Source organism: Microtus pennsylvanicus, chromosome 3 (genome assembly GCF_037038515.1).
Source record: "Microtus pennsylvanicus isolate mMicPen1 chromosome 3, mMicPen1.hap1, whole genome shotgun sequence".
Taxonomy (NCBI): Eukaryota; Metazoa; Chordata; class Mammalia; order Rodentia; family Cricetidae; genus Microtus; species Microtus pennsylvanicus.
The window spans coordinates 130508646-130525809 of record NC_134581.1 but is presented as its reverse complement, the minus strand read 5'-3'; the positions used below and the strand labels follow the sequence as shown (position 1 = coordinate 130525809).

The window sequence follows — 17164 nt, the reverse complement described above, 5'->3', positions numbered from 1 at the left end:
CTGGGTCCAGGTGTTCACACACATAGATATGCAACAAAGATGCATGCCATTGTTCTCAAGGGGTGGGAACCCGCTTCAAAGGATTGGGGGTGGGGACCCCAGCTTCCAGATCTCCCTTAGCGATCCAAGGGCCTTGCATTATCTGGCTGTGGCCACTTCCGTCCACCTGATACACCATGCTCACTCTGCCTAGACACAGCTCCCCTGACTGTGCCCAGCTTGCACCAAGCTTATTCCACCTCAGGGGTTCATGCTCGTTGTTCCCTCTCCTTGTGACATCCTTCAGATTTTCACCTGTCTCTCTCCCTCCCCTCACGTGTCTGCTCAAATTCATCAATAGCCTTCCATATCATTCCTTATGTCCAGAGCCCAACTTTCTTTCTCTCCTTAGCACATGAGTAAGTGAACGAAAGCGGATGAAAGAGAGGACAGCATCCTCAAGTCTATATGGTTCCATTACATGGCTCCCTAGGTGTGGGTGTGACCGCACAGGCTGTCTGGGACCCCTGACTTGTGACAAGGACAGGGAGAGCAGAACACGACACGTAATCCAACACTCCTACATCCGTCAGTCAAGCTCAAGATGTTGGTGGCAACTGGCTTAGCCACAGGAGATGGAATCTCTACCCGTAATAGATGTTTGCAAGACGCACGTGTGAATGAGTAAGCGGCCACCTCACCCACACAGGGCTTGTGCCCACACTGTGAGCAGGACTCCAATGAAGCCAGAAAGAGGTTACAGAAAATGCTTCCCGAGAACCTACTGCCTGCCGGGAAACATTCAGAGGTGGGAAAGGTTGTGGCTGCGATATTTTTCCTCTCGGCCACATCTACCACACTGAAAATTAAAAAAGAAAAGGTTAACTGACAATTCGCCAGCTTTGGGGACCACTTAAGTGTGGTCCCAAACTTAAATAGCTACAAGGGAGCCATGAAACTTTCACAGGACGAATCAGGCACCGGGCGGTGGTGGTGCACACCTTTAATCCCAGCACTCGGGAGGCAGAGGCAGGTGGATCTCTGTGAGTTCGAGGCCAGCCTGGTCTACAATAGCTAGTTCCAGGACAGGCTCCAAAGCTACAGACAAACCCTGTGTCGAAAAAACAAAAAAACAAAACAATATGAATCAGGCATAATGGTATTGGTGATGGCAACTAGGGGGCACGCCTATAATCCCAGAACTCAGGAGCTAGAGAGCCACAAGGATCAGGAGTTCAAGGTCACCTTTGAATACACAGTGAATCTGGGGTTATCCTGGGCTGTCCCTGTCTCAAAATAACACACCAAAACAGAAAAAGAAATTTTATAATACAAAAAACAATGAAAGTATTAGGTTTTAAAAAGCCACATCTATGGTGTGGTTTTCTATAAGGAACTATGAAGAATTTAAAAACCGAGTAGATTTTTGAAAGAAATGCTGTCACCTGAAGCTTTATGGGTGACCAGGGATTAAGCCCTTAATCTTCCCCTCCCTGGCCTACCCCCTCCTACCTTCCTTCCACCTTGCAACCGCCTAACTAGCTCCCTCTTCCAGGGATGGCTCTGGCCTCTAGGTTCCGCTCCATAGTCCTTCAGGACCTGAAGTGAGCTGGATTCCAGACCCCCTGCAGCAGCTCTCTCCAGAGCTGGCTCATCAGAAGCCAGACCCCCTCCCGCATCCGGGCCCTATGCCTGTAGCAAAGGCGGGAACCTAGAGGAGATTCCATTCCTCCTCAGGAACAGGAGTGCTTGGTCATCATTCTCTGGGTGGTCCAGCCCTGGCTCCTTAGAGGCTTCTAGTTTATTCTATCCCTGCTGCTTTCTCTGGAGGGAGGGCCTGCTGACTTCACACCCCAGCGTCTCCCTGGCTCAGTTCTGGATTCTCAGGTAGCCTGCTGATCTCAGCACAGTAGATAGGTCCTTCCCACCTGAGCTCTGCTGGTGCCCTGCCCTACATCCAATGCCTCGGGCATGAAATGAGGCCTCCTCTGCTTAAATTGTAGGGTGGGGCAGGTGCTTAGGGAAGTGAGGACTGGGCTATCTCAGGCCCTGCTAATCAAGGTCAGGTGTGGTGAGCCTGGTGCTGAGGAGGGAGGAGTAGTGAATGCTGACAGAGAGGGGACAGTGCCACTGGCTCCTGGGCTATCCTCCGGAGATGCCCACAGCTCCGTGGGACAGCAAGCAGCACCTTCTAAGGGAAACTGAACTGTGAGGCGACCCTGAGGAATGCATGACAACCAACAACATCAAGCCACCCCACGCGATCTCCAAGGCTCTCTCCTGAACTGGTGCATCATGACTTATAGTTGCCCTGCAATGAGCCCGCCATACCCCAGACCCAGGTCCGCCTGTCCAGCTAAGGAACTGAGTGTAAGGCTGAGTGTTCAGTCCCTAGGGATGAATATGGCTTTCTATAGTCTCAGTTAACCTAGAATTAATGAGCCCTGAAAACAGAAAATGGAAAGTTTATAAGGGTTGGCTTGGTGGGTTTGTTGTTGTCATAAAAACCCAGCACCCCAGAGCTGCTACCACGTTATACACTAAAAGCTCTCAGTTCTTAGCCGTTATACAACTCTTCAGTATTTTTTTTATACAACTCTTCAACTCTTCAGTATTTTTTTTATACAACTCTTCAGTATTTTTTTTAAGACAGGGTCTCACTTAGCCCAGGCTGGCCTCACACTGGCTATGTAGTTGATGGTGACCCAGAACTTCTGATCTTCTTGCCTCCACCTCCTGAGTGATATGCCACCCTCCTTGCTTTATTTATGCTGGATTCTTGGTGATGGAATACAGGGCTTTGGACACACTAGCTCACTTGACCAACTGAACAACCCACTCCCCAACCCTTACATAATTTTTAAAAAAATATTTATTTATTTATTATGTATACAATATTCTGTCTGTGTGTATGCCTGAAGGCCAGAAGAGGGCACCGGACCTCATTACAGATGGTTGTAAGCCACCATGTGGTTGCTGGGAATTGAACTCAGGACCCCCGGAAGAGCAGGCAATGCTCCCAACCTCTGAGCCATCTCTCCAGCCCCCCCTTACATAATTTTTATCTTATTTATTGTGAGACAGTGTCTCACTACGTAGCCCAGGCTGGCCTTGCATTCATAGATATTCACCTGCCTCTGCCTCCCAAGTCCCAGGATTAAAGGGATGTACCACCACACCCAGCTGAATGTCTTTCTAATGCATTGTGCACTGTAGTTTTCTAATTTAATTCTAGTTCTGAATCCCTTACTGTGTTTAATTTATAGGTTAGTAACCTAGGTATGAACAGCCGGGAAAATCCATGCTATACTAGGGTTTAGTCCTGTGCGCACTCCAATCCTCACTTCCATAACGTTTTAAACTACTAGGTGTGGTCTCTAAGCAACAGTTCAGAACCAGAAGGCGCCTGTTAGAGATGAAGACGTCTGAGTCCCACTCCAGGCGGGGCAAATCCACGCATGTTGTATTCTCACTGGAGCCAGAGAGGCTCTGCTATAAACTCGAGGCCAGCTCCCTAGATCTTCAGTTCCCTCCTCTCTGTGGCCCGCTGCCATCTTTGGTAGCTGTCGCCATCCATGCAAGGAGCTAAGGCTAGCCTCCACAGCTCAGGCAGCGAGCACAAACCGTAGCCTTCGCCACCCCGAAGGCTGCTAGCTCACACGAGAGACAAGTGTCCCACAACAAGCAGAAAGTAACAACCAGCAATGTCAGTGTAATCAATATGTATCACTGCACCATCAGGGATCGTCATGTGACCTCATGAAGTGGGCGTGTCCCTGTCATTCCTCGAGTGCAGAACAGTAAACAGCTACTAGGGGCTCAGCTGGGGTCATAGGGTATGGGTAGGGTCTGCCAGCCCAGGATCACAATGGATGCCTTGATCCACAGCCACAGGTAGAGAGAGTAGAGAGAGGGCACTGGAAATCATAGGAGCCTTTTGGAATCTCAAAACCTGCCCTAATGACACACCTCTTCAACAAGGCCACATCTTTTCATCCTTCACATCCAGGTGGGGACCTAGCATTTAAATATGTGATCCTGTGGGGGACATTCTCATTCAAACCACCACAGCAGACTAGTCCTAGGTGGTATCCTCAGGGCTCAATCCGACCCTATCTCAATTAATAAAGTGGTCAGGGACTGAGGAAGACACATCAACTTCAGGCATGCTTATGCATGCACATACAAACACACACACAAAGCCCTACACAAACATACATGCACACCCACACACAAACTCTTACAAACTAACAGCCTGAAAAGAGGACTCCTTCTAACACAGGTGCCTCCTAGGGTCCACTGTTGGTGGTGGGTGTGTAGGCCACACTTCAGCATCTTCTGGGAACTTTCGGGAAACAAAGAACGTAGAACTCAGTTAAGACGGAGGGAATGGGCATCCCCATTAAAACATGGAAGCTGGAGTTGGAGTCATGGTTTGAGGTGCTGGGGAAGATGGTAGAAGGAAAGAAGAGACGTCACCACCTCATACAGTCTGTAGAGAATGGGATTGACCCATATGCTTTTTGGGGTGGGATACTTTCTGGGGGACAACAGTAAGGAGAGGTCTGAAGGTGCATTGGGGGGCTTTTGGCAAAGAAAGAAACGAAGGGAAGGTGTTGGGGGGAAGTTGGTTTGAGAAAGGGGTAGAAAGGTGGGGTGGAGGACGATGGGACAGGCAAGATCTGTCTAGGGCAGGCGACTTTAATGTTTTCAAGACAATGGAAGGCTGGGGTTTTGGAGACAAACTCTCACTATGTAGCCCTTCCTGGCCTGGAACTCACGACATAAACCAGGCTGGCTTTGAACTAGCACTGATCCACCTGCCTCTGTCTCTGGATTGCTGGGATTAAGAGTGTGTGCTACCACACCTGGCAACAGGACATTTTTGAGGAAAGAAGGCAGTGACATTGGACACGCTGAAGGATTTAGGGACACACATGGGGAGATGCTTGGCAGTGACACAGACAAGACCAGAAGTGTCCAGTGTTGAGCCAGCCAAAGGCTCACACCCGAGAGCCCCGAAGGACGAGGTAGCTAACACAGGAGGGCCCCCAGGACAACAGTGGGGGAGCCAAGCAGGCTGGGGGTAGAGGAGAACAGCATTGCAGAGGCCCTACCATAGAGAGTGTCTAACACATGGCCGCCCATAGACGAAAAGGGCTCACAGAAGCGGGCCCTGGTTTTCACAAGAGAAGAGTACGTGGCCATCACAGCAACGGCAGCATTGGTTAAATAGCAGGGTGTGGCTGCTAAATAAATGCCTAAATAGTCACCTGAGAAGGCAAGGTAACCAGAATGGTGTTGCCTGCACTCCCATACTTCCAAAAATACTGACAACAGCCAAAAGGCAGAAGCGACCCACGTGTCCATCAACGGATACACAATAAACAAAACCGACGACAAAACCGCATTCGGTATTGTAAAGGAGATCCCGAAGTCCGTTACATGGATGAAGCTTGATTTCATTTTGTTTTTCAGACTTCACTCTACAGCCCTAGTTGGCCCGAAACAGGCTCTGTAGACCAGGCTGGTTTCAAAGGGCTGGGATTAAAGATGTGTGTCACCATGCTAAGTGCTGCAGCACAGAACAGTTGAATCTGTACACAGAAACTCGAGTGGCAGTCGTGGGAGCTGCAGGGAGAGGCACACTTACGGAAACTTGTCGCTTAATGGCTGTCATTCCCAGGGGCTGTGGGGTTCTGTGGATGGCAGCGACCACTGTACAATACTGCAAATGCATTTAGTCATGTAATGCCCCAACCCTGGACGCTTAATATTGGGAGCAGTGAACCCCCAGATCCTGAATTTCTTGTAAACAACTTGTTTCCCCCTGATCTGAGTGCCTACAGCTGCTCTGAGCACGAGACCTTCAGGAGTTCCTGATGGCAGGAGAGTGGTTTCTGGCTTGGCTGAGGCGTGGCTATCTCTACATAAGCTGCCCCTGACTACAATAAAGGGGGCATTCTTGGGGCATTTCTGCTTCAAGGATGATCCGTGTCTCTGTGTGTTTCAATCTCCAGCCCCTTGCCCGGTTCACGAACTACATGGCGGCACATAGAGCGCAGACAAGCGTCGTGTGCCACAACTTAAAAATGGACAAATGGAAAATTCTAACCTCTACAATTTTTCACCACCATTTTTTTTTTAAAGGAGGCCTTTACCTCAGGGACAAACAAACAAAAAATCTGGACTGGAAATGAATGGCAAGTCTGTCCTGAGAGGTGAGAACCACACTTTCCCGGTTTCTGCTGACTGTCCCTCCAAGATGCTAGGAGGTAAAGAGAGAAGTTGGGCAGAGACCTGGTAGGAGGGGCCTTTTCTCCTTCAGGTGGTGATAGGTTAAAAAACACGCCAAAGTCCAGAGCAGACATTCATTTTTCTCTGACTGGAGGACAGAAGGCAAGGAGCGCGGAGCCGGAAGATGAAGGCGAGCTGGGAAGGCGAGGATCCTCCTTCACATGCTTCCAGCATGACGGGGGCAAGAGGCAGAGGTGGCGGGGCGACCTGGAGAAGCGAGGGAGTCTTGGGGAGAACGCAAAGGTGGGATGTGAACCCATCCGAGCAAAGAAGGAGCACACAGGAGAGACAGCTGGCTGCAAGGTCTGAGCTATCTTCTTCAACCATTGCCTGCCCTAGCTCAGCTCCTCGAATCAGTGGCTTCCATAAAGCCAGCAGCAAAGACGCTCCTGCCCACCACGGATCTGAGTCAGACCAACAGAGCTTAGAGAATGTGGCCCGGTGGCCCGAGTCTCACCAAGTCCTCCAGGGGATTCCGATGTTCTGAATTTGAGGAACACAGCCACAGACTATAGAGAGCCCATGGAAAGTTTATATAGCCTTTAAAAATATACGTGAAAATGGAAAAGAAAAATTCCCACCAGTCCAGTAGTGCCTATATAAAAGAACAAGAAATATTTAACTGCTCCAAAAGCAACAGCAAACTTATTTGCATAGTAAGAGAAATGCCAAAGGTTATTAAACAATAAAAATATACAGCCTGATACGCTCCATTGGAGCTGACCTAAAAAATGCACCCCAGACCTGAGATGTGGGTCCCAGCCATGCTAAGTGCCTGAATGCCCTTGAGAATACCAGATCCCATTAGGACCTCCGTCTCTGCGGGAAGGAAGCAAGATAAGGCTGCCTTAGGGTCCCCTGAAGTTTTCACACTGTGATGTTTTGTCCTGTAAAATGAGACGCAAAGCAAAGGCAAATGTGTTTGCCTCTCTGAGCTTGGGAAAAGGACTTTTTTTTTTTAATAGAAGTTTTGTTTGGGTTAACGTTGCTGTAGTCCTAAGGCATTGAACCCTGGGTTTTGTGCACGCCCGGCAATCATTCTGCCACTGAGTCATAGGCCCAGCCCTCTTTCGGAACCTACTCATTTTGAGATCAAATCATGCTTCCCTAGATGATGTTCCTGAAGCCTACCCAGCCAGCTCTCCGGAACATTACTGTGTAAATGCACATTTCCATCGCACAAGACTTCAGAACCCAGCTCTGGTTAGTGTTTTCTCAGGGCTGAATAAAGGGCCTGACTGCACAGATGTCGAAGCCTGCCCCTGCCCTGTGCACATTTGACACTGGGTTAACAGTCACTAGGGTCCTTCTAGGATGGCTTTCTGCCTGGTTGCTCTGCATCCAAACCTGTCTGTACCTACTGGGCCTTGAAAAACCCAGTCACAGTGACTAGGTCCCCAGTGCCACTTGCTTGCCTGCCTCTGCCAGTGGATCTGATCACAGAACTGAAGCTGGCGGGCCTGTGAACTGTGCGTGCTTGGGTAAGAAACCCTCATCTAGGGAGACTGTGGCCTCCTGCTCTGCCCTGCTTACACATCTGGCCTTTGAATTCCATTGGAATTTGCTGGGCGGATGGGGAGCAGCAGACCAGGCACACTTCTCCTTGAGGCCTTATATCATCAACCTGCCCTGCCCTGCCCCTCCATCCAACCTGAGTTTGCAGTGAGGTTCCAGGCAAGAAAGAGCAAGAAAATGAGGGCTGTAAAGAGGCCCTAAGAGGAACAGCTTGGAGGGTGACCAAAGGTGTGGGACCAAAGCAGGGAACACGTAGAGCCCCTAGGCAATGCCAAGCACATCGGCGGGTTTTGTCGTCATCCCGATGGAGGATTTCTAGTGCCAGGACGTGCGCTAGGCTAGTCTGATCTCAACCTCAAAGTCATGACTGATTAAACTGAACGAACACATACCCTTAACGCACCTACAGTAGTCCCAGCCGAGGCCGGCCAATCAGGTGAGGTTATTAACAACATGCTCTTTCACTCTCAGAATGTTCTCATTTGGGTGATATGCCTGAGCCCCAAATCCAGAGAAGTCAAAGGTAGAGTTGGAAGGTGCTATTTTCAAGGTAGGGGAACCTCAAGAGTGAGTCTCCTTCCTCATCAAGAATGCCACTGGCCTCTCCGGTATACCTGCCAACCCATTATTGAGGCTACATATTGAGGCTTGTGCCAACAGTAGGTTCACTATCCCACCCTTCTGGGGTGTATAGATATGACAAAAAAAAAGCGGTATTGAAACCTGTTTATAGCAAGACTACAACAAACGGCACCAACATCAAGAGCTGGGGATGCAGAATGCCGGGAGCCTCGCTTCGCTTTCCACCACTGTGAAGCTCCCCTCTGAACTCATCGAGTGTTTACCGAGAACCCTGGCCTGTCCACACACAGCGCCTGACGTTGGGGCAATAGTGAGTCGAAACTGAAAGGCCCACGTTGAAGGACCTGTGGCAAAATGCCACCTGTGCACAGCAAAAATGCCAAGGTCGCAGGCAAGCTAGCTCTAACAGACGCACTAACCGGAGCGTACCACACTGAGCAGACCACAGAGGATTTGTCTGCTCCACAAAAGACCTTAGTGAGGCAAGTGACAAAAAATAAGGTGCGTCCCCTGCCCCCAAACCGGCATGGTATTTCTCTGTGAAACAGCAACCAGGCTGACCTAGAACTCACAGAAATCAGCCTGCCCTGGCTCCTGAGTGCTGGGATTAAAGGCGTGTGTTTACAGATTAGGCAGCAGTGCTGTGAGTATTAATTTTGTGAGTCTAAAAGCTGTACTGGTGGAGGCGAGGAACGGAGATGGGGCTCCCTGGGTCGAATACTTGTCCAGCAAGCATGAAGCTCTGGGTTCGAACAGTACAAAAACTGGACGCGCTGGCTCACACCTGAAATCCTCAACCGCATAGAAAGTTTAAGGTTAGCTTGGCAGTGGTGGTGCAGACCTTTAATCTCACATTCAGGAGGCAGAGGCAGACGTTTCTCTGCGAGTTCAAGGCCAACCTGGTCTAAAAGAGCAAGAAGTTCCAGAATAGTCCGGCTACACAGAGAAACCCTGTCTCAAAAACGAACAAACAAGCCAATAAGGACTGAAGTTGGCTGGGCCTCCATTAAGACCCTATCTCAGAATCAAAAAGGGAAAATTCGTTCAACCAAAATATCGTTTTTCTCATACATCAATCTTTCTCTACACACACGCAAGCATGAACAGGAGTGCACACACACATCAAACTACGAAAGTGGAAGAGGGACGACGTGTAGGGAGGAGAAGGCACCAGCAGACGGGAGGAGGCGACGGGAGGGCAATGGAGCTATTACAAACAAAACGCAAGTGTATGGAAAGGTTATACACCTGTGAGTTCCGCACTCTAACTACAAGGGAAAATAAAATGTGTACTGTGGTTATGTCGAAGAATGTGACTGCTTTTGGGAAATAAATCTATTAGGGGGAAGGGCCTATCAGAGTGGTCCTCAAATGGTTTGCACACAGAAAATATGATAAATGGGATAAAGGGGTAATGGGAGCTGGGAGATTGGGGCGAGAGGACGCGGGAGTTCTGAGTGGTTCTCTTGTAACTTTAAGTCTGATTAAGTCAGAATAAAGTTAAAAGCAAAGCTCAGAGAAAGGAGAGAGGGAGGAATGCAGGAAGAAGCGGGGAGGAGGGGAGGGAAGGATTGAGATCTAGCCTGACTTAGCAGCAGGTCTCCCAGCCCACATGGAGACACAGGTACTAAGTGCAAACCACACTAAACAACCGCAAAATTGCCAAGTGTGAAAAAGGCTGTCAAGGCAAGGCTGTGGTAGACTGAACATTCCAAGCTGAGGCCCAGGGCTGAGCTGAGCTGGGTGGAAGGAAACCATTCGCCAGCCCTGTCAGTCCCAGGCCGCAGGACCAGGACACAGAGCGGCAAGCTCAAGGCCCGAGAAAGTGCATTAGAACTAAGACTGGCTCTGTCCTTACTCTAGGAGGACTGGGGCCCTGTGGCTACAGGGAACAGACCGGACTGGTGACAGGGACACACGGAGGACGCTGTGGTGTGGTGACAGCTGCTTCTCGAAGAAGCACCATCTGCCTGTTTCTCCTGCGCCTAGACGCTGCAATGCTCTACAACCACACGCATTCATGTGCCAGCCAGACACAGGGAGGGGATGCAGTGGGTGAGAGGTCAAGCCAAGTGCCCAGAGTGGGCAGGGGACGGCTGCCAGCGAACTGCTGCCTCTCTGGTCCTGCCCTCAAAGCTGACTCATCTAAGAGAGGCGGGTAGAGAGGCCCAGGGCTCCACCCCACGCCCACGCCTATCTCCGCTCATAAACACAGCACCCAGCCAGCAAAGCCCTCCAGGACCTGAATCTTGTCTTCCTTCAGTCTTGAGGAAGGGAACGAGTGGCCTTGACTTGGGAGCGGGCCTCCACAGGGCAGCAACTCAGCAGTGACTCCAAGAATCCCATACTGAAGGGAAGGGATTTTCACTGTCCCAGACTTTAGGGGCTCATTAGCTCATTTTTTTATTTCATGTGCATTGGTGTTTTGCCTGCATGTATACTGTGCGAGGGTGTCAGGGCCCCTGGAACTGGAGTTACTGGCAGTTGTGAGCTGCCATGTGGGTGCCAGAAATTAAACCCAGGTCCTCTGGAAGAGCAGTCAGTGCTCTTAACTGCTGAGCCCTCTCTCCAGCCCCTCATCAGCTCGTTTAAGAAAGCCTATAAACAGAGGAATAAATTCTGAGATGACTTTTGCTTAGCAGGTATGTAATCAGTCTAGGGGACAGATGTGGGTTCAAGTCCCCACCATGCTACTGTGGGTCCTTTTGGGAAGTCACCGTCATCTCTGAGCCTTGCTCAATGCATCTGTGAAAGGGGAGTTACTGGGTCTCAGAGCGGCAGGGAGGCTTCCCGGGCTTCAGTAGCAGAGACGCATTACTGTGGCCACTGGTTAAAGCTTGTGTATACTGACAGCTTATCAGGGGCTTGCAGTTTCCAGAACTACCCCAGTTCCAGAGCTTCTGTCCTAATGTTACACATACACCATCCCAGTGCCTCAAAAATTCCACTCTCTCAATATCCAAGCACCCCCCGGTCTCCTCTTACAGAGTTCCTACTCCGACATTCTTTTTCACAGGATAGAGCCCCGTCTTTGGTTCAGAAGATGTTGTCAGCAGAGCCCCGCTGCCCCCAGTGTTAGGGAAAACAAGCCATGGCCTTCAGGACTCCCTGTGACCTCTGATTTGGTAGCTGCCCAGCAGGCACAGATGGCGACGCCACTGGGAGTATCACCCACTGAGGGACACACGGAGGGCAGGCGGACTTTGCCCTCACCTGCCTTCCGCGCGGCCTTCCTGGGGAGGCAGCATGGCTAGCTAGTCGCTGTGAGGCCTCAGCACTCAAACAGCTCCTGGTGGCCAGTAAGAGCCATGTTAATTTGTAATAAGAGACACCCAGAGGCATCTCTAGTACAAGGGGCTCCAATGCAGAGGGAAGAAAGAAAAACCAGCACTTAGCTGCACACATGGCGAAGTCTGCCTTACTCAACAACTAGGGAGCATCCCAATTAATCTGACCGCCAACCACCTTGGAGGCGTAATGCAAGCGTTAAGACGTACCATCTCGGTGTATTTCCTGGCAACCGTGCGTGGCGCTTAATAATGACCTTCAACTTGACAAGGATCTCGAATCACACAGGGGGCAAGGCCGACTGCCAGGCATCTTCTAGATCATTTTAATTAACGCGGGAAGGACCACTCGCAATGTGGCTGGCTTCGTTCCATGACTCAGGGTCCCAGATGACATAAAAAGGAGAAAGCATCAGGGGTTGCCCATCTCCCTCTGCTTTCTGAAGCTCTTGCAGCCACGACTTTTCCTGCCATCATGAACCACGCTTCCTCCGTAAGCTGCTTTGGTCAGCTACTTGGTGACAGCAGGAAGAAAACAAACACGGTATGGATGCATGGCTGCCACCCCTCGTGTGGGTTGCATCTACCTTGATCCTCTTTTAAAGCAGTTATGAGATTGGTGGGTAGACGGAGACACACAGGTGCACGGGCACAAGGTCTTCGCAAGCCCACCGCGTACTTTCACAACCCAACTCAGCTTCCAGCTCTGCAGGATTAGGACCTGACACACAGTATAGACTGCACCAGTAAATAAATAAATAAAGTCTGCCTTTGCTGTTGGATCTGCACTCGGGATAACCAGATAACTTGGAGGTAGAGGTGGCTTCGGGAGCTGGCACTAGCAGAAACTAATTCAATGTCCCTGGGCCCAGTCCTTTCTCATCTGTAGAAAGTAACATAACATCGGCCCCCAACACCCGCCAGCCCAGCCAGCCAGAATCCCATCAACATTCCAGCCTCGCCAGAGCCTGTGGAGAGAAAAAGGGCTGCTTTTGCTTTCCAGGAACTGACCGACTGGTACAGGAAGGTAAGCCCTGCTATTATGGTCAAGAGAGGGGACCACAAATCAGCGGTCCCTTTCTAACATGCCAGTCCCTCGGACCTGGAAGGAAAGAGGGTGTTCCGTGTCTTCTGGTCACTCCAGCAGGTTGTACCCATTCTAGAAACCAGTGTCCCTTGCGTTCACAGACCTGTATGTAGCTCGGAAGGCTTTTGGTCTTACTCAGTCTTGCCAGCTCACGTGTGTGTGTGTGTGTGTGTGTGTGTGTGTGTGTGTGTGTGTGTGTGTAAGGGGGCAGGGAGTGGGGAACAACACTATAATTAAACTTCCAGGTCACAGTCAACAAAAACTGAGAGCAATTACCATCCCAGGACTGAGACTATACCAACTTAGACTTCAAATTCTCCTGGGAATAAGATTTGCCTATGATATGATTTGTAAGCAAATCAAAAGCTATCATGACTTTGCTATGAGGTCAGGTAAAAGAAGGGCTTCAAGCTGGGGTCTTGGATTTGGCTCTTTGGTAAACCCAGAGCCCAGGGACACACTCAAATCTGGCCTGAGCTGCAGGGAAGTGCAACCTGAATTCCAGGTTGGGGGTCTCTTGGCTTATTCGCTGGGCTTCCCTACCCACAGCCCCGCAGCTGTCAAACAGAAACCTCTGTTCAAAGGCTCGCCTGGGCGCTTCCCAATGCCCTCCGAAATCTGACCTCCAGTATGCCAGTCAGGTCTAATTTGCATACACTAGTCTCTGGAGAAGACAAATGAACAGAGACTACCCAGATCGATAGAGAGTATTAGGCATGTTTTATTCTATTCTAAGTCTCGACAGATTGGTATTCCATTAACTGTATGTGAGGATTTATGGGGCTGCTCATATACTAGAATATTTAACTAAAATGGCCTACTCCCTGTCAGATAATAGCTTATCGTTGTTAATTTTCAACTAGTCAATTTCAGGAAGGCTTCCGGTTTCCAATATAGTCTAGATCTTGGTTTAGTCATCAGGGAAAGACATCTATCTATGTGAGGTTTTTCTACACCACACATGGCAGTCTTTCCAGAAGAAAAAGTCCTGCCTCTAGAATCAGAAGTCTTGGGTTCTTCCACCCCAGTCACCCTCCGGGACAGCGACAGCGAGGGAGCCCGCTGAGAGCCTCAATTTCCTCCTCTATAAAATGGAAGTGACACCACCCTCCGAAGGAGAACTGTAAAACCGAAATGAGATGATCTACATACACTACACGACTTTACATACGAGGTCACTAACTGCAATGATTCCATATTATCATTAAAAGCCCCAGATGAAATTCTCAGATAACCGAGGTAGACAGAAAGCAGAAGTTATCACAACTGAATCTACTAAATAGCAGGTCACTTCAACCCAGACAATATACGGAGCATTCCTGATTGTCATAGGGAGGGAGCTGCTGCCAGAACCGACAGAGCAAAGACCAGGGAGGTTGTTCTGCGCCCTATAATGAACAAGAGGCACCCCCCACAAAGAAGGCGCAAACCCAATGTGAGAAGCCGACAGACCCTGATCAAGTATTTAAAGGTTAGGCCTGGGAGCTTTGCAGCACAGGCATCTTCCCAGCCAGGCTTTCCAAGTCATCGGCTTCCCATTTGCAAGACGGATCATCTTGCAAAAATAGTTCTTTCTGTAAGTGGGGCCCGAGTGTCAACTTCTGGAGTTTCTGAACTCCAGACTGCCTTTAAACAGGAGGCTCTCTGCTCATCCGCCGCACTGTTGAGTCGCTTTTCCAAAGCCTCAGCAGACATTCTCCGGGACACAAACACAGGCTCCGAAAATGCTTGCCTAATTCTAATTTCCTGACGAAATGGGAGCCACGAGGGTCTCTAACTGAATTAAAATCACATCACGCCAACTGTTCGCTTGCTTTGTGCCGGGCACGGAGCCAAACACCTCCACATCATTTATCCTACTTAATCCACCACCAACCCGGAGAGGTGGGCATTATTACTGCCTGCATGCAAGGGAGGAAATGAAAGATCAGGGAGGTTAACCGACTCGTCCAAGGTCACCAGCTGGCCAAGGGGAAGAGCCCAACTTATACCCAGGTCTCTCGTTTCCCAACCACGAGCTCCCTGCACCTTCATAGAACACCCAGGTGTCAAGTTGTATTAACTTCCCATTAATTTTTTAAAGGCAACCGTCAAGTTCGTAATAAGTTTGGGTGGCTGCAACCGGGGGCGAGGGTTTCCGGGGAGCGTTCTCCCTCCGCACAACGCAGCAATGTCACCGCAAGTTAACAGAGAAGCCATCCGGTCGCTCGCAGAACGGGGCGGATTGGTTTGACTCTGGAGTTCGTGCCAGGCCCAGGAAATGCCGTCTTTGCAATCGGCAGGCGAATTTGCCATCCCCCCAGTGGGGGAGGGGGCGAGCCTCGGGGGCCGCAGAAGACTGGATGCCCATGGCGGTGCGCCCCCTCGGCTGGGCTAAGGATACCGCGGCGCGGGCCCCAGGACTCAGCCAGACTGGAGCGCACGCCCACGCTCGCGCCGCCAAGTCCTGAACGCCCAACCCTGCGCCGCCCCCGCCCGCGCCCCGCCCCAGCCCCGCCAGGTGATCTCGGCCTGCGCCCCCTCGGATGCCCGACGTGGCGCGGATACCCGGGGCTGCCAGCCCTCCCGCTAGTCCTCCCGCGTGTCCGCCGCGCCCCGGGCCGGGTGGGGGTGGGGTGGCGCCCTGGGTGTCCCCAATCGCCGCAGCCCGCGCCCCGGTCCGCCCCGTGGAGATCCCAGCCGCCCATACCTGCAGCATCCGGGGGCGCGGGGCGCCCAGGTAGGTCGCGCGGGCTGGCGGGCGGCACGGAAGCTCGCTCGCGCCGCGACCTGGCCGCCGTCTGAGCATGCCCAGTGCAGCCCGCGGGCGGCTCCCGCCGGCCGGGCTGTGGCCGCGACGGGCCCGCGCGCGGGGCGGGGGGACACGGGACAGGGGCGGGCCCGGGACAGACTTGGGGGACGCTGCCACGCGCCTCCGCGGGCCACCTGCCGAACTCCCGCAGACCTCCTAGACCCCGGTTCACGCACGCCGCCATTCATACCTTAAGCATTTATTGAACACCTACTGTGTGCCTGGCTTTCCGGGATGGCATGCCTCGAAATGGCAAGGACTTGGCGGAAAGGACAGAAAGCTTGCACAGGGCTCCGTGGCTGAGTTGGGGGTCGCGCTGACTGCAGCGCAGCGCTCCTTTGCTGGTCCTAGGACGCCAAGCGGGTTAGCCCGTCCCAGGGCCTGCGGGGCCCCTAGCTGGCGGGCGTTCCTGCCGGCCTCTTCCGCCTCCTCCCACACCTGCCTACCTGCGCTCGGCGTGCACCTTCCTCTCCAGCACACCCTCTGAACTTGACTCGCCTCGGGACATTTGTACTGCCTTTCCCTTGGGGTAGGACGTCTTTTTCCCCCTAACTTGGCTGGTGCCCGGCGCCCTCTCACCGTTCAGGTACCCTTCGTCGGAGAGGCCTTTCTGGCTACCTTTTAAAACTCTCCGCGTCTGTTATCGCCTTCCAAGCATGTACCATTTATCCACTCAATGGCTACTTACGTTCTTCACACTTAATCTATAAACAAAAATTCTGTCACTTGCTGGGAGTTTGGTAGGGAGTCTCTCGCAGCAAACAGGCCCGCAAACAACGCAGTGTGTGAGGTGATAAATTCTTAAGAACAGAGAAAAAGAGCCGGGCGAAAAGGCTAGGGGGTGGCCCGGTGAGAGCCGGTGGAACAGCCGGATCAGGTGACAGATACCATTCAGTCACGCAGCTAAACGAGGAAGCTTTCCTAGGACGAGAAGCCAGCGCCAAAACAAAACGCAAGTTTTGTGCCTAAGACTCGGGAAAGAGGGCAGAGGGGCAAATGGGGCAGATAGAGTCGCTTACTGTCTGTCTCTCTTGATGCCCCTTAAGGAGTGCCTCCCTTCAATGTCAGTTCGGTGGCTCCGCCTCTCAAGAGACCTAGCCTCCAAATAACTCCTGGCACGCACTAAAAACGTTTTGTTGAATGAAGAGGTTAACAAAAGAATGGAGCGATGGCTCGGGCCCTATAGTCGGACCTGGTGCCAGATGCCCCGAGACTTTTTTCACCATGCCACCATGGAGCGAGGGTTCGTGCCTGGTTTCCCAGCTTAAATCCGGATCTCGGTCCCAAGGTAGTGCACCGCGGCGGGCGCCGCCAGAGCGCTGAGTTTGGGGAATTCCGACAGAGCCGGGAGTCCCGGGGGCTGCACTGCCCTGGCCCCGCCTTGGATCGCACACAAAACCTGGAGCCACGGCGCGGTGGCAGCTTTGGTCGGACCGGCAAGGAAAGCACTGGGCATGCTCGGAGACTGGGGAGCCCAGCGTCCGGAAGGAAAAGACCCCTAAGGGGTTGACGAGGCTGTCCACTGAGTCCCACCTGACTAACCCAGACTCAACCTTCTGCCTGGAGGCTGGGCGTGCTGGGTAACCCTCCCCCCCCCCCCCAGCCTGGTGGGAAGTCTGGAATTCA

At 51.8% G+C, this 17164-nt stretch overlaps 1 protein-coding gene across 6 annotated transcripts in view; it reads right to left on the bottom strand.

Annotated features, from left to right (window-relative positions):
• Nucleotides 1-16680, bottom strand: part of Ptpn3 (protein tyrosine phosphatase non-receptor type 3) — a 111466-nt gene extending 94786 nt beyond the window's left edge. The window contains exon 1 of one of the 6 annotated variants that reach the window (XM_075967168.1): nucleotides 16558-16680. The gene's annotated coding sequence lies outside the window, so the exon portion shown is untranslated. Of the gene's footprint in view, nucleotides 1-15436; nucleotides 15527-15728; nucleotides 15950-16226; nucleotides 16432-16557 lie in introns of those variants that run through there. The other 5 variants (XM_075967166.1, XM_075967165.1, XM_075967167.1 and 2 more) reach the window with 5 other exon arrangements.
• Between the last annotated feature and the right edge of the window lie 484 nt (nucleotides 16681-17164).